Below are 17,999 nucleotides of genomic sequence, written 5' to 3'. Positions count from 1 at the left end.
TAAATAGTTCTATTAAGAAGAGAGAGCGGAGTCCTTGAATTATGATGTCTCTGTCTCTGAATAATGGTATGTGCTCTACAGTTGCATCATGAAGCTTGCAGAGCATTATTATGTATACAAAACATGCACAAATTCTAGATATCATCTGTCATGGATCAGACTCATGTTTGCATGCAGCTCTGAGTTGCTTGGTCGAAGGGTGAGATAGAAGGAGGGGTTGGGCGGAGGGTTGGACTAGATGATCTACAAGGTCCCTTCCAGTTCTGCCAATCTATATCTAAGCACAAATGTTTTTATTTTTAAATGCCAATCCTGGTTTCATTTATAGTTTGCCAGTTTTTTCAGCCTTGATTTATGAAATTGTACCATTAGTCCTCAACTTACAGCTATTCATTTACCTGCGGTTCAAAGTTACAACAGCATTGAAAAAAAAGTGACTTACAACCTGTCCTGACTCCTACAACCATTGCATGTTTTTACAGTGGTTGCAGTATCCCAGGGTCATGTGATTTCTCCCGTGTTTCCCCGAAAATAAGACCCTGTCTTATATATTTTTTAACCCCAAAATAAGCGCTTGGCCTTATTTTCAGGGAGGTCTTATTATTTTGAGGCGGGTGGAGCAAGATGGGGCTCCTCTTGCAATCTTACCTGATTTCCAGCTTGGTGTTTAAATACTTTTGGGGAGGGCTTATTTTCGGGGGGAGGCTTATTTTAGCGCATGCACTCAAAAGCCGATTGGGCTTATTATCAGGGGATGTCTTATTTTTGGAGAAACAGGGTATTTCATGACTTCCAGCAAGCCAAATCAATGGGGGAAGCTGGATTCGTTTAATGACCATGTGAATCACCCAACTGCAAGGATTTGCTTAACAATCCTGGCAAAAAAGGTCATAAAATTGGGCACAACTTACTTAACTATTTGGCTTAGCAACAGAAATTTTGGCCTGATTTGTGGTTGTAAGAATACTGAACCAGTATTCAGGTTCTTCTCTGGGCACACTAGATTGTCCCCTAGGATTTATTCACATCTCCACATGGCATAGTGATTCCATTTAGGAGCTATTAGGGTCCTTCCTTGGCTTTGCCTTGCTGTTTGATTTGAAATAAAAAAACTCCAAAATTCCCCAAAATCTGGGAAGCTAACACAATCCATGGTGGTATAAACAGAGGCATAGAATTAAAATCATGTGAAGTATTAGTACCGCCCTATAAAGCCTTAGTAAGGCCACACTTAGAATACTGCATCCAGTTTTGGTCACCACATTGCAAAAAAGATGTTGAGACTTTTGAAAAAGTGCAAAGAAGAGCAATTAAGATGATCAAAGGTCTGGAGACTAAAAACATATGAAGAACGGTTGCAAGATTTGGGCTTGGCTAGTCTAGAGAAAAGAAGGACTAGGGGCGACATGATAGCAGTACTCCAGTATTTGAGGGGCTGCCACAAAGAAGAGGAGGTCAAAGCACCAGAAGGCAAGACAAGAAGCAATGGATGGAATTTAATCAAGGAGAGAAGCAACTTAGAACTAAGGAGAAATTTCCTAACAGTGAGGACAATTAACCAGTGGAACAGCTTAAGTTATGGGTGCTCCATCACTGGAGGTTTTTAAGAAAAAACTGGACAGCCACCTATGTGGAATGGTATAGGGGTCTGCTTGAGAAGGGGGTTGGAATAGAAGACCTCCAAGGTCCCTTCCAATTCTATTCTGATTGATCAATTAAAACCTAGCAATTAAGCAAGTGCTCTATCTACCAGGCATGCAGTAGTAGAAACTGAATGAGGTGGATGTCAGAGCTTGGCATGTTGCTGATTCATTGCCACATTCTGTTCTCCTTCGAGCAGAATGAAAATTGCTCCAGAGGATTGAAAATTGGCCTCAGCCCTGGAGTGTATCAGCATTCTAAGGATGTCACTTCAGTTTCAGGCAATAAAAACAACGGTTTTTCTTTTCACCTAGTGCTGTTTACAATTATGGAGGCACTGCAGCCGTGACCACTGTTGCTGCAGCCATAAATCTTATTTAATCACCAGTTCAAGATTCTATTTGCATACAGGAGAGATCTTGAAAACTACCTGAATGCTTGCCAAGAACGTAGCTAACATGCATAACCTTCAGAGAGGTTATTAGAAGGCAAGGGTGTACCAGTGACTTGGGGGAAGAAAAATATCAAACAATTTAAAAAAACTCTACTGTAAAAGAGCAGGAACTTGTCCAAGAAAAACATATAGTAAAAGTCTCCAGCAGCAGGAAAAATTGAAAGACCTCTTCCCAAGGCACAAGTTGGCATTAGGATTCCTGTTTCATGTCAGCCTATAAAAATGCTCTGCAGTTGTGTTTGTACAACAATGGCCTGGGGCAAGCCCTTTGCAATGGAACAAGTCAACTGAGCATACGCCAATGAATTCTCCTCCGCTCCTTAAAATCACCCTGCCCATGCTTTAAAATGTGCATAGAAGAGAGAGGGAGTCTTTGGTTCCCACCATTTGCCCATCTATTGAAGTTGACCTTCTCCATGTTCTTCCTTCTTGGAAGTCAGGTGGGGTGAAAGGACAGAGAGCATAGAAGTGGGATAGAGTGAACCTGAGATCCTTTGACGTAATTTCTATGCCATTTCCCTTCCCCCCTGAGCTGGGTTCCACGGGTTCCTACTTGTTTGCAACATTCAACAGCCCTCTTTGATATAAAGCCAATGGTGTGTTTTGATTTTTGCCGTTCCTGACACCCTTTTGATTTGAATGAGCTGTTGCCAATGAGATTTCTCAAAGCCAAAGGGGGACAAAGATACTGAAAGTTCCAGCCTTAAACAAATAGATGGTTTGGCAAACAGAGTTGGATGATGATGCTCTTCTAAAGCTGACCCATATCTTCTCCACTGCAGGTGCTACACATTTCTTTGGAGCATCTAATATTAAATTCCAGGTGAGTGGAATGACACAGAAAACCATGGGTGGATTCAAATGACCATTGGCACAATCTTATTTTAAAAGATGAGAACATAGAAGATAGTTTAGAACATAGAAAGATTAGAACACAGAACATAGAATCATAGAGTTGAAAAGGAACTTGGAGGTCTTCTAGTCAATTGCCCTGCTCAAGCAGGAAACCCTATACCATTTCAAACAAATGGTATACATGTAGTTACAGGTAGCTTGTTGTTGTTGTTGATTTTAGAGACCAAAAGGGATTGTCTTCCTTGAGATGAGTAAGGTTTAGAATTGGAGTTTTGGACTCAGTTGAAATTATTGGCCATCACAGATTATAACTATCATTTTTTGAATAGTTATGGACCTTCCCCATAAATTAGCCCTGAGTCCATTCAATCAATCAGCAAGACTATTCTCAGCAGTATCAAGACTTCCTGTTTAATTACTTTTGATCATAATTCCCATTATTACTTAGGATAACTTGTATTCTACTACTCTTGTTGACTTCATTTCTCTTATTTTTGAGATATTTGATTGAGTTGGAATATTATAGGCCTAATCTAGAAGGGAGAAACAAACTATAATTGGGGAAGAAGTAGTGACTACCAGTGACCTATCAATGAGGGTAAGGATTTTTTTTAAAAAAAAAATGGATTTTCAGTTGTGAAGGAATAGCTTAGGAAAATGTATTTCTTTGATGAAAACCACTTGCCATTCCCCAATCCTTCAAAAAGTAACTTGAAACTGACCTACCTCTAGTCATCATCTTCCACAGACTTCAAAGTACTTGCCAAGTCATGAGTCAGTCCATGCTCCCTTCAGCTTTACAACAGGTAAAGATTCCCCCGAGTTAAGCTGGACTCCAAGTAACTACATGGATATATCTATGTCCATGATATAGGGATTTTTGGCAGCAAATTAAGAATAGTCTTTCCTCTTCCTGGCTTTTCTTCCCCCTTCTGAGTCTAGTCCACAATCCCAACCCTTAGGATTATCTAGCAACATCCCACCTGCCTTTGAATTCGGTCCAACCTTACTTAAGCCTTTTCAAGGTCAGCCAAAGTCAGCTAAGTTACCAGCTGTAACATAGCTGACCAATAGCAAAGCACAGATATTACTATTCAATTAGTGATCTCCATCCACAATTGTGGTTCATACTAAGTGCATTTGTGTGATGATTTGCCAAAAGAAATCTGTGCAGACGCAATGAGAGGGAGCTACAAATCCACCAAAGCAATAGTCCTCTTTGTAGAAGTTATGGAACAGCGTTTCTCAGTTTTGAATTCTGGGAGTGGAAGTCCACACCTCTTAAAATTGTTAGGCCAAGAAACACTGATGTAGATGATGCCCTTGACGGACGGAGAGAAGATCTGCTACCAAGGCATGACGATAAAAGAAGGAGAAGGAGATTCAGACATTCAAAGTTTTTCCTTATTATAGCAGTTCTAATAAAAAATACATTCTGTGATTCTAAATACATTGTAGTGTCCCAAAAAATTGTCCATCCTCACACTGCTTTCAGCTTGAGAACTTGTAGCAAATGCATCGCTAACTTCAATGCACCTCATCTTCTTTTCCAAGGACATCTGCAGAGATATCAAAAAGAAGTCATGGTGGAAGCTGGGCCCTTCAAATCCTGGCCTCTCACATCAACCAAGCTAGTTCAAAAGATGCAGGTGGTTGTCATTTTGAATGCATGAAATTAGGATGCATTTCTATTTCAGATTTACTTTCACATGTGTTTGTCCCTTTTTCAAAGTCATCTTTTTTTAAAAAAAAAAATTGTACTGACATCTGTCTTGAAATGCTGGATTCAGTGTAGATTTATGACAATGGGCATGCATTTTAAAACCAAGCAAACCCCAAAGATTGTTTATATTCTGGCCCATCTCTTGGCTAAGAGATATGGATCACTTTGATTGGATTTCATGGCAAATGAACTCTTCAAGCATCCTTACCAACCATTGAATTTTGTTTTAATTTCAGACTCAATTCCTGTCAGGAACTGCTCTTTGGCCTCACCCTGCTCTGGAATGCTAACTCTCCTCAGGCCTCAAGTTTCCCTTAGTTCTTTTTCTCCAGCCTTTTAGCAATTCCTGCAAAGGAACCAGAAAGACGTTCGTGGCAAGGTAGCTAATGAGTAAAGTTGTAGCTCTTTAAACCTGTTCTTATTTTATGCTCTTTTTACTTTCTACTAATTTCTTCCTACGGCTTGGGCCAGGGGTGAAATCCAACAGGTTCTGATAGGTTCTGGAGAATCGGTAGCAGAAATTTTGAGTAGTTCAGAGAACCAGCAAATAGCACCTCTGGCCGGCCCCAGAGTGGGGTGGGAATGGAGATTTTGCAGTATCCTTCCCCTGGAGTGGGGTGGGAATGGGGATTTTGCAGTATCCTTCCCCTGCCACAACCACCAAGCCACGCCCACCAAGCCACACCATGCCCACCAAGCCGCCAGAGTGGGGTGAGAATGGAGATTTTGCAGTATCCTTCCCCTGCCACAATCACCAAGCCACACCATGCCCACCAAGCCACATCCACAGAACCGGTAGTAAAAAAATTTGGATTTCACCACTGGTTTGGGCTTTGCCGAACCAGGAATTTATTATATATCTCACTCTACTTCACTGATTCTACCCGTCTTTGACCACTAGTTTACAGCTATGGTTCATAATTCAACCAACCTACTATTATTGCCTGTGTTTTGATATTCAATTAGCCAAAAGGACATTCAATGCCTTTGTTAAACCAATTATACGGTCATTAAAGAGCCTTGGTAGTACTAGGGTTTAAGGCACCCTGTTATTAAGCTGCTTAAGACCAGCTGCCTGCAATTACTGCAGGGTTCGAATCTCGCCAAGGCTCAAGGTTGACTCAGCCTTCCATCCTTTCTAAGGTAGGTGAAATGAGGACCCAGTTTGTGGGGGCAATAAGCTGACTTTGTATAAATATACAAAAGGATGAAGGCTATTGCTGAGCACATTGTAAGCCGCCCTGAGTCTTCGGAGAAGGGCGGCATATAAATCAAATTAAAAAAAAAAAAAAAAAATTAACAATGGTGAAATGTAAAATTTGTTACTACCGGTTCTGTGGGCGTGGCTTGGTGGGGGGGGTGTTAATGTGACTGGGTGGGCGTGGCCAACTTTTTTTTTTTTTTACTTTTTTAAAGCATTTTTTTACAACCTATTCAGGCGAATAGGTTGTAAAAAAATGCTTTTAAAGGTAAAAAAAAGGCTCTGACGATCACAGCTGTGGCGCACGATCGTCAGAGCCTTTTTTACACACACACATACACATATATATGCTTCTCTTTTTTTCAAGGCCCAAATCTTGGAGAACCATTCCAATCACAGGATTTTCTTTTCTTTTCTCTTAAAAAAATAATTTGGTGTCCGTTTCCTGATAAACATCTTCACCCACCAAGGCCCCTTACAACTATCAGCACATTTTTAAAAAACACGCCTCATTTCAGCTTAAGCCCTTTGATGATGTTTGCTAAAATACAGAAGGCACTTTTCACATGACACCGGATATTACAGTGTTTGATTGCCATGTCTGTGGGCTTAAGGCATTTTCTAATGAAAGAGTTATGATTTCAAAAATCCCCCAAATTATAAATAGACTCTCTCGGCTTCTGTTTTGCCTTTGAAGGGGATGAAATTTCCTTGCTTATACAAACTGCCAGGAGTTGTTGCTATATTATTTTGTGAGACTCACCTAGCCTTTATCTGTACCCTTCTGGAAATGCCCAATCCTGGCTCCGTATATTTGAAAGAACTTCTTGTGGGCCAGAACAGAAGTTGCTTCCCTGAAAATCTGCGCAAGATTGCACTGGAATACATTTTATCATCCAATTGTGAATATCAGGTCAAATCTTCTGCTCCCAGGGACACTTCAACCTCTGACAATTTCCAGATTATTTAAAGGGTGTTGACAGATAGATCAAACTATTTATGACTGTCTGTGGGATCTTTGCATATAGCAGCATCAGATTGACTGATGGGTATTTTTTTTCTATTCCCTTTTTTGAAGATAAGGACATATATTTTTTCTAGCATCTGAAATTCACCCGTTCTCTGGGCTCTTTAAATAGAGGTTTCATGTGTTTTTAAACCAGTCTTTTAAAAAGAGGTTCTCTTAAACCAGAAAAGAAACCCAGGTTTTACCAGCTATCTATCCTGTTGTCCCAAAGGTGCTTTTTCAAGAGGCAACTGGACTTTCTGATTTTTCTTTGAAAACATTTTGCTTCTCATCCAAGAAGCTTCTTCAGTTCTGAAATGAGCTTCCTGGATGAGAAGCGAAACGTCTTCAAAGAAAAACCAGAAAATCCAGTTGCCTCTTGAACAAGCACCTTTGGGACAACCAGGACCTGGATGACTGAGAATCTCCATAGATATGTACCTGTATGTTGTTAGTTCTAGCAATCAGGTGCCTAACATGGCCATATTTTCAAAGTGCTTTACTTACTTCATTCCACTTCTATGGCCAACCCTGGCTACTTCCAAGCATTGCTGGTCAAGAAGACAGGATTAAAATCATTGCACTGTCATTCTATTGGAACACCCATTGAAGAAAGAGTTGTTTTGAACTTGGTCACTTCCTCTTACTTCACCCCAAACTTGTCTTCTGCTTTTGTGACTGGTCAGCCAAACCATTTTAAATTCAGCACATTTTAAACTGGGTGGGAGCACAAAGTGGAGGGAACACACCAGAGGTGGGTTTCAGCAGGTTCTGACCAGTTCTGGAGAACCGGTAGTGGAAATTTTGAGCAGTTCGGAGGACCGGTAGTAAAAATTCTGAATGGCGCCACCCCCATCTATTCTCTGCCTCCCGAGTCCCAGCTGATCAGGAGGAAATGGAGAATTTGCAGTAACCTTCCCCTGCCATGCCCACTAAGGCATGCCACGGCCACCAAGCCACGGCCACAGAACCAGTAGTAAAAATGTTTTAAACCCACCACTGGAACACACCCATTAAATTCCTTTAATTGGCCCATATTGAAACTATCTATTACTATGGCAGAAAAGGGTTCAGAAATTGGGACAGCAAATTTTATGCTAGTTTTCTACCAGCTCGAGGATCAGAATTTAATGAGGTCATTTGGACCTCCACAAGATCTTGCATCACTACAACTTCAGGCCTCTTTGAAAGAACTGCAAACATCATACACATCTTGGGTAAGAGAACGCTAACAGACACCCAAAAATATTGTGACTATAGCTTCCCCTACATATTTTAATTCAGTTGTTCCCTATGGCATTGCCTAGTTCATTATTTTGGATTTCTGAGCAGGAATAAATATTTTAAATAAGCAGCACAGCTGTTCCTCTCTATTGCTCCTGTCCCTTTTAATCATTCTCTACAGGTTATTTTTACCTTGGTGTGTTATATGAGAGAACCAAAAGTTTGCAAATATTCTCCCGGGGGGGGGAGCAGGGTTCCCCCTTGTTTCAGGAGAGTTGCTTTTTATGTGCTAAATTGGGGAGAAACCGACCCCCATCGTGCCACTTAGACGTAAACTCCACTAAATTCAATGAAACTTCCTCTCAAGTAAAAAGACAGCTGTGCCCCAACACCAGCATTTGAGCACAGTAGTTTCAGAAGATGATAGAAATTGTTGAAAATTCAAAAGGAAGACAGATGAAGAATCAGCTAAATGATTGATTTATGTTGAAAGATTAAAAGAGTGAAATATGTATAGCTAAAGGGAGGACATGATCACTATCTAGATGCATTGTGAAGGAATCATTATAGCAAATAAGGACCTTGGTGGAGATGGTTGGAGAACGTGTGGGAAAAATAAATTAGCTTTATCAAATAAGGCATCTTACAGAATTGTTGAACAGCAACACTTCATAATTAATAGCTTCATAACGATGAAGCTACATAATTATTGCCTATCTGGGGGTAATGGAAGTTACTATCTCTCCAATGCATTTGGGAGGTACCAAGCCAACAAAAATTGATAAATCAATATTACTATGGGAAAAAATTGGTAGGTACAAATTAAAAAAGATTTAGCAAGAGAAATGAAACTTGAAATACTTTCATTACTTATAACATAGGTAGCCTGTTCTGTTCTTTTCCTGTGTAGCTCATAATGGTATATTTCCTATGTTGGTTTGAAAGCAAAATGGAGTTGGTTTGAATTGACAAAAATTGTATTTTCCTTTGCTACTTAATACAGGTAGTTCTCAACTTACGACCACAATTGAGGACCCAGTTGTGGGGGCAATAAGCTGACTTTGTATAAATATACAAAAAGAATGAAGGCTATTGCTTAGCGCATTGTAAGCCGCCCTGAGTCTCTGGAGAAGGGCGGCATATAAATCAAATTAAAAAAAAAATAAAAATTGAGCCCACAATTTTAGTTGTTAAATGAGAAATTTGTTAAGTGGGTTTTGCCCCATTTTATGACCTTACTTGCCACAGTTGTTAAGTGAATCACTGCAGTTGTTAAATTAGTAACACGGTTTTCAAGTGAACCTGGCTTCCTCATCGACTTCTAGCTAGTGAGAAGGTTGCAACGTGTGATTACATAACCCTGGGTGACTGCAACCGTCATAAATGTGAGTTAGTTACCAAGCTTCTGAATTTCGATCACATGACCATGGGGATGCTGCAATGGTCATAAGTGTGAAAAATGGTCATAAGTCACATTTTTCAATGCCGTTGTAACTTTCAAAGGTCGCTAAACGAACTGTCAAGGACTACCTGTATTGTTTCTCACAGAAATCAAATTCTAGGAATTATAATATGCATACTTTTAGACAGGGAGACAGTAGACAACAGAAAAAACGGATTCTCCAAAGCAAGCTTAAAATTGTTGTACGGTGTTTCCCTGAAAATAAAACCGACTCCGAAAATAAGCCCTAGCCTGATTTTTAAGCATGTGCCTAATATAAGCCATACCCCAAAAATAAGCCCTAGTGAAGGCCAGCACAGGAGGCAGCGAATGCATGCTAGCCAACTGTGTTTGGCAGCAGCTGCAGCCTGCGCAACACAGGTGAGTTGATTACCTGTCCAAGCACAGGCGGAGGCAGAGGCGAGGGGAGGCACATGATATGGACGTGCCACACAGGCAACGGGAAAGCTAAGAGTCAGTGGGCTGGAGAAGGTGGGCAGCTATGGGCTGCTCATCTTTGCAATTCTCGGTTTGGCTGCAGCCCGCGGGGCACATTGGGATCATCTGCCTTTCTGTCAGTCTCCATGCGCTTGCCGCCTCTTATCCATGTGGCAGGGGGTGGGTGCCCAGCTGGGCTGATCACCCTGAAATCATGTTTCTCCAAAAATAAGTCCTAGTGCTTATTTTGGAGCCCAAAAAAATATAAGACCAGGTCTTATTTTTGGGGAAACACAGGTACTATAGTATTAGCTTAATCACTACCTCATAGTAGAATTCAAACCAGTATTATTCCAATTAATAATGTTGTTGTTATAGGTTTTAAGACAAGGTCCTCAACCTTTGTGGCTTGGCGGCGTGTGGGAGGGGGGGAGAAGGAAACCGGGCCATGCGAGCAGCAGGCCGCAGCTTGACTTGCTCAAGTTAAGCTGTGCACATGTACCAGCCCCCCACTCACATAGCTCCAAATATGCCACAGCCCGGTAGTAGATGCAGCCTGGAGATTGGGGACCCCTGATTTAAGACATGCATACAAAATTCATCGTTTCAAATTTTCCCCATCCATTCTCAATCAATTTCCACTGGGTAAAACAAGTCCTATAAACTGGAATATGCCTAATTGAGAAATACAACTTGACTTCATCTCTCCTTACGTCATCTAAACAATAATGTATCACTTCTTCTGGGGTTTCAGTCAGATATGCTTCTTACGTTTATTCTAAGTTTATGAGGTTTAATATTGTAGTGGTATGATGCAACTTGAGTGGCAATCCAGTTGTGATGGGAAATGGACGCATAGTTTATTCTGTGATACAGACAGAGGTGGTATTCCCTTACCTTCACTACTAGTTTGCAAATGTGAGTGTGTGTGCTCCCTCGCTTCGCTCGACAGACGCCATCTCCATACATGCAGAGAGCATCAAAAACAGGATGTGATGATGTCCAGGTGGATGGAGCCTCCCGTATCCGCCGCTACTGATTCACCCGAACCAGATAGAACCGGCTGAATACTACCACTGGATACGGGTGATCCACATTTGAGTACATTCCTGAGCTTTATAAAATTGCCTTATTTGGGTGCAAACTTCCACATAACCACTAGATCACGGGTGTCAAATTCGATCGCATCATGTGACATATCTTGACATAATTGTGATTTTTTTTTTTTTTGCCTTTGCGTAGCTGGGGTGGGCGTGACCTGAACCTGATGTATCTGGCCCATGGGCTGCCAGTTTGACACCCCCACATATAAGCCAAGAGATAGGTGTAGATTTTGCCCAGAGTTTTGCAGTCCAGACAAGGCTCTACAATTAGTCTTTGATCCACGACCAAAACCAGGACCAGAATTTCCATTGTTAAGCAAGATGGTCATTGAGTGAGTTGCACCCAATTTTGTTACAGTTGTTCAGTAAATCTGGATTGCCCCATTGACTTTGCTTTTCTGAAGCTGGCTAGAAAGGGCACAAATGACAATCAGGATGCTTCAACCATCATATACACATGCTGACTGCCAAGCATCCAAATTTTGATCATGTGACCATGAGGCTGTGCTAGTCATAAGTGCAAAGAGCGGTGGTAGGTCACTGTTTTCAATGCTGTTGCAACTTCGAATGGCCGCTAAACAAGTGGCTGTAAGTCGAGGACTTCCTCTATGCTCCCTTTGGTGAACAGAAAAAGAATGATGCGTTGGGCCTCTTTACTCACAGCAGTGGCGAATGCACCCCTTGAAGGGGCCCTTGGAAAAGGGTGTTTATGCCTGTTCTTCCAAAGTAGGAATTCAATTTAACGAGGCTTGGGTACGAGATCTCTAAAATAAGTCCCTAGTTTGCAAAATACATGGAGAATCAGAGAAAGCTGTTTATCCTTTGCTGTACACAATCAGAATGGGAGGATTAAAGGCGCTTGATCGAGGCTAAAACCATAGAACTGTAGATTTATTACATTCTGCAGCAAAATCTACCTGGGGGGAAAAAAATCAACAAATCACTTTCCTTCTAAGAATTAAAGACACATTCTTTATGTGTCAGAAAGACAATAGTGGAAAATGCATGACGGGACTCATAAGATGTGGACAGCTGCCAGTGTGCTGAACAGCTGTGCAACATGTAAGAATCATTGCAGCTGTATTTAAACTAGAATCAACACACACACACACACAAATACACACACACACACACACTTTTTTTTAACTCATCAAAAAGGAAACATTAGCAACGGTTTATTTCTTTGAACAATATTATATTTCTGTTTCCAGGGTCCCCAAGCTCAAAGAGAGCTGTCATGGCTAGCCTTCCTGACTTTACAACCCTCAGAGTATCCAAAAGTTACATAAGATGTCAGGACATGGGAGGGCAATTTCTGCTTTAATAAATATCCAGAAAGTTTTCAGTAGTGATGCAAGTCCTCTACCATGAGGGGGGAAATGCTAAAGCTAAAATATACATTAGATGCATGGATTTCTCAATGCCATTCTTTTCTTTGTTAAATTCATTATAGCCACCTTATTACATCACTAACCCTGATTTAGTCATGCTAGAAGCTTGAAGGATGTCAACATTCAAGTTTTAATAGAAAAGAATATTGGCAGCTCAGGGTTGAACTGTGGGGTTCTTGATTGATTGCTTGCAGACATTTCATTACCCAACTAAGTAACATCATCAGCACCGAATGATGCAACATCTGCAAGAAAACAACCAAACTCAGAGAATACCAAAGGACTCCACATTTAAGTTTAAGGATTATCCAATGTGGGCTTCCCTTGAGCATGTTAGGAAGAGTGAACGGATGTTTTGTTTTCCCAAAAAGTGTATTAAAACAGGTCACATAACACTCCAGTGACAGTGGTGAAATCTAATTTTTTTTTTAACTACTGGCTCTGTGGGTGTGGCTTGGTGGGCATGGTGTGACTTAGTGGGTGTGGCAGGGGAAGGATACTGAAAAATCTCCATTCCCATCCCACTCTTGGGCCAGCCAGAAATGGCATTTGCCGGTTCTCCGAACTGCTCAAAATTTCCACTACCAGTTCTTCAGAACCTGCTGGATTTCACCCCTGCCCAGTGATAGTGCATCCAAATTTAGCTGCAGGTAACCTGAAAACATTCTGAGTCATGGTGGCGCAGTGGTTAGAGTACAGTATTGCAGGCTATTTCTGTTGACTGCCGGTTGCCTGCAATTTGGCAGTTCAAATCTCACCAAGCTCAAGGCTGACTCAGCCTTCCATCCTTCCAAGGTCGGTAAAATGAGGACCCAGATTGTTGGGGGCAATATGACGACTCTGTAAACCGCTTAGAGAGGGATGTAAAGCATTGTAAAGCAGTATATAAGTCTAAGTGCTATTGCTATTGCTATTCTCATGAGAATAGCTATAGCACATATCCTGTTGGGTTCTGTCTGATTTTCACCATCGAAAGCACCAATCTAGGGATTGGGTCAACTTTTTACAATAGTAGAGAATGTGAGCCCATCAATTTCCATCCAGTTTCCATTTTGTTCACTTTTGTAGTGCAATCCTAATCCAGCCACAATCTTTCTAGCAATTGGTTGAGTAAAACAAACAAAAAGTGGAATGCCTTTTCTAAACTGGTTTTAAAATGGGTGCTGGATCATCTAACATTAGTTATTCCAAGGCTTGGCAGCCCATCTTCCTTTTTGTCATCAGTGAAGCTCCTGGAGTAGGACTTTGTTCCTCATTATTAAGCCTTGTGTAACAAGTAAAATTTATTAAGTCAACACTTAATAAATTAATAAATGACTAGATGATCTATAAATGGGATTCTGGCTTAGGTATCCCTTTTAACCTTTTTCCTCCTTCTTTCTGGAGAATTCAAACTGCACCTTTTCCCTTTTTCCTTAGCAGAAAATACCTTAAAAGGTTAAGTTTCCAGCAAAGTGTAATTACAGAAAACTTAACCTTCAGTGCCAATATAACAAGATTAATACCTTTTTGACAGAATTTAATCATAAGGTTTTATAATATTTAATTTTGCTCTTTAAATGGCTCACAGTGGGGAAGCTTTCTTCCTTATACTTTACTTTTTTTAAAAAAAATCCCTAAATATTAATGCTGCAAAACAATTTAATTTATTGGCACAAAGCACATGGAATGATGCAGGCTCGCTAGAAATGGAATGCAACAGAAACTGGGAGGGATCAATGCCAACCTCAGTTTAATTTGAACATTTCAATCTTTTCTGACAGCCCAGTTCTCACAGTTTGGCCTAAAACTGCAGACCTAAATTCAATAGTTTCTTCTAAAGGCCACACCAAGGCAACCGTTTCATGTAGTTCTGGATGGATAGCAATGTAGAAAAGCCATACACATTTATTTCATGGCATTTCATCGGACAGTTTTTAATATTTGTAATCATGGTTTGAGAAGTTGGATTGTGTTATAATATATTATGGGGGTCATATTTTAAGAAAGAAACAGAGAACATGGAGCAGGATGGACCACTCGTTGCTCGCGTATTCTTTTTCCCTGCGCCAATCTAACATTTTGCTTATTGCATTGGTAGGCAAATTGGTATCTTCCAACTGTATGATTTTATGATTGGTTTATTTGAAACATTGTTATGTCCTGAACAAGGGGAAGTTCAGAGTGCTATCTGGACAAATATCACAACTCTGATCAGGCTGTTTGCCTTACTGAGAAAGTACCCACTATTTATCTGTGCTGGGGTCATTATATTCTTAAAAGATCTATGGGACTAAGTCTTTTTTTTTTTACAACAAAAGTTTTAATTTTTTATAACCAAACAATACAAAATGAATTATTATACATCATTCCCCCCCAACCCCCTCCTCCCCAACTCCCCCCCCGACTTCCCAGAGCAAAAACAGAATATAGCATTTAATAAACATAAGCTAAAATATACTAACTACTACAGGATTCAAAACTCTCTCACCCTCGTTAACTCCCCCTTTAAAAATTCTACTTCAACCTTCCTTTTATAAATTCTCTTATCACATTTCACATTTATAAAGAAAAAAAAACACCATAATCTTAATTTAAGCATTTTAAAATCTCAATACATTAAGAAAACATTCTCCAAAATATAAGCTTCAAAACTTTCAAGAAGTTATCCATTAATTTTTAAATTAGCCATCTTTAAACTTCAGTACTTTAAAACTACAATAAAGTTCAAAAAGTTATCCAACTTTAGTTAAACCTTTTAACATCATAAAAGAATCTCCAAAATATAACCAGTCTTTCTTTGTTTCTATATTTTTTCCAGTCCTTCATCAATAATACTTTCTTCTTCAGGATTACTTCTCCCCCTGCTTTTATTTTCAAGAATTTTTTGGTTTGAAATTGTAGTTGATGTGTCTTTGGAATTCGTTCTCTTCTTGGAGTTGTTTCCTTTAAATTGAAACCCCCATTTCGACTCCTCCTGCATTTGTAGTCAATCAATATGGGACTAAGTCTTGATAGGCATGCCATGGTGAAGAAGATGGGCCAAATATTTGAAATTGAGGAAGTCTTAAAGAACAAAACTTATTGAAGAGATAATTTGGTCGGTGGACAGTAGTAAGTTTTCAGCAAGGAACTGTTTAAGGACATTGTCCTCCTCCCGACGATTTTATGCTGATTTTATAGCTACTTCAATAGTGAAATTCAAAGTATGTGGGAGCTCTCTCAGATGTAGAAAACCTTCTCTTAGTAAATATATATGTGTCAGATACAGTACAAGGATACAAAAAATTAAAAGATTGATTTATGGTAGAGGGAAAAGGAGCAGGATATAATCTATTTTCTTCCCCCCTCATCTTTTTATACTACTATTCATGGCAACAATTTTAAAATCCCTAAAAATGCTCCTTAAAATCTGATAGTAAGGAAGGATTTTTTTTTATCTCATCTATAGATGTGGGTTAATTAATGTTTTCCTTTAGCAATGCTGAATAATGCAAACTTCTCCTGTAATAGTTTTTGTCCTCTTAATCACTGTTTTTGTTTATTTCAAATCTTTAAGAGCATTTTAATGTCTACTTCTGCCTTTATCTTTTCGGCATTTTAAGCATCTGATTATATGTGTGCGGGAACTGCAAAGTTTTGTGAAATAAGTGTTTACTGGGATTACTTGTCTAGGATTGATTTTAACATGTGAAAACAAGAAGGGTTTTGGCAACGATTTGCTGGGTAGGGGGAAGAAAGACGATGTAACATTTTTATTATTATTTTGAGAAGTAAATTTTAATGTAAGTTAACATTCTGAAGTATGGCCACAGCTGAACGTGGGCATTGCTCCAGCAGAGTACTTAAAGTAAGGAGCTTCATGATAGCCTTTCTCAACCTTTCATCATGTGAGTTGAGAATTCTGGGAGTTAAAGTCAACAGGTCTGATGGATATAAGGTTGAGTTTGGCTGATGCAAGTCTTAATTTAATATGAAGGAATAACAGCTCCCCTACTCCAGCTGATTATGATTATGTGCCATCAAGTCTGTGTCAACACTTGGGGACCACTTACATCAGACTGGACATTTTACCACCCGTGGGTGACATCCAGCTGCCCCAGTGAGATCCACGATGGTGGGCGGAGGCAGCAATAGGCGGGGCATCAGCAGCAGGAGAGGGACAGGACTGTGGCCCTCCACAACAGTCCCTCTTTCTCATATGGCCCTTTGGGAAAATTAATTGCCCATTCCTGACTTATCTAGAACATTAATATTCTGAAACCTCTTCAGCTCTTCTTCAGAGGCATGTTGAGTACCACCCAACCTGAGACCATCAAAACCATATGGGTAATCTTCAACTTACAGCAGATCATAGAGTGACCGTTCAAAGTTACAACAGCAGTGAAAAAGTGACTTATGACCATTTTTCACACTTAGGACCGTTGAAGCATCTCCACAGTCATGTGATCAAAATTCAAATGCTTGGTAAATGGTTCATATTTATGACGGTTGCAATGTCCTGGGGTCTACACAGTTGTGAAATCTAAAATTTGTTACTACCGGTTCTGTGGGCGTGGCTTGGTGGGGGTGGGGGTAATGTGACTGGGTGGACGTGGCCAATTTTTTTTTCTTTTAAAACCATTTTTTCTACAACCTCTTCGGTGAAGAGGTTGTAAAAAAATGCTTTCAAAAGGCTCTGACGATCCGAGCTGAGTTGCCTGATCAGCAGAGGCTTTTTTTCTTTTAAAAGCCTTTGACGATCCCAGCTGAGCCACGCTTGTTTTTTGTTGTGAAGAGGTTGTAGAAAAAATGCTTTTAAAAGTAAAAAAAAAAAGCCTCTGATGATTGTGCGGCTCAGCTGGGCATGGGGGGGGGCACAGGGATTTTTGCTGGGCGATCCGGTCCGAACCGGGAGCATTTCACCCCTGGTCCTACGTGATCAGCTTTTGTGATCTTCTTACAAGCTAATTCAATGGGGAAGCCAGGTGCACTTAACAACTATGTTACTAACTTAACAATTGCATTTAACAACCGTGGCAAGAAAAGTTGTAAAATGGAGCAAAACTCATTTAACAAATGTTTTACTTTGCAACATAAATTTTGGGTTCAGTTCTGGTCGTAAGTTGAGGACTACCTGCATTGGCAATCTTTTCATATTTTCTATCCATGTGGTTTTTTCTTGGGAAAAATACAGGAGTAGTTTACTATTGCTTTCTTCTATGCAGTAACCGATGACAGTGAAGAGATCAAATGCATGCAAGGATTCACTAGGATGACAAATTGATCAAAGCAGTAGAAGCAGTCCAGAAATAGTGTTGAATTACCCAGGCTAACATAACAACGATGAATACGCATCAAGTATGGAAAAAGGAGATCATCCTGGCGGTGGAATCCTCTGAAGTCTACAACCGGTACTGTGAGGCTGCTACCGAGCATGCGCTTTGCCTGAGGCGCACCCGTGCAGCGCTAAAAAAGGAACATTTTGAAGCCTTCCAAATCTGCAAAGGTAAGTAGAACAGCAAGGGGAGGGGGAATCCGCTGTGCCACGTGATTTAGATTAG

General features: G+C 40.2%; 1 long non-coding RNA gene across 1 annotated transcript; it reads left to right on the top strand.

The window, feature by feature from the left end:
• Positions 1–2,808: 2,808 nt before the first annotated feature.
• On the top strand, positions 2,809–17,944 carry LOC148114385 (uncharacterized). Its single transcript, XR_015734353.1, has 3 exons — positions 2,809–2,918; positions 4,910–5,052; positions 17,664–17,944. It is a non-coding gene; the product is annotated as an uncharacterized LOC148114385 (long non-coding RNA).
• The last annotated feature ends 55 nt before the right edge of the window (positions 17,945–17,999 follow it).

This window comes from Pantherophis guttatus, chromosome 4 (assembly GCF_059756535.1).
Source record: "Pantherophis guttatus breed Tessera chromosome 4, ASM5975653v1, whole genome shotgun sequence".
NCBI lineage: Eukaryota > Metazoa > Chordata > Lepidosauria > Squamata > Colubridae > Pantherophis > Pantherophis guttatus.
This window is presented reverse-complemented; position numbering and strand designations above follow the sequence as displayed.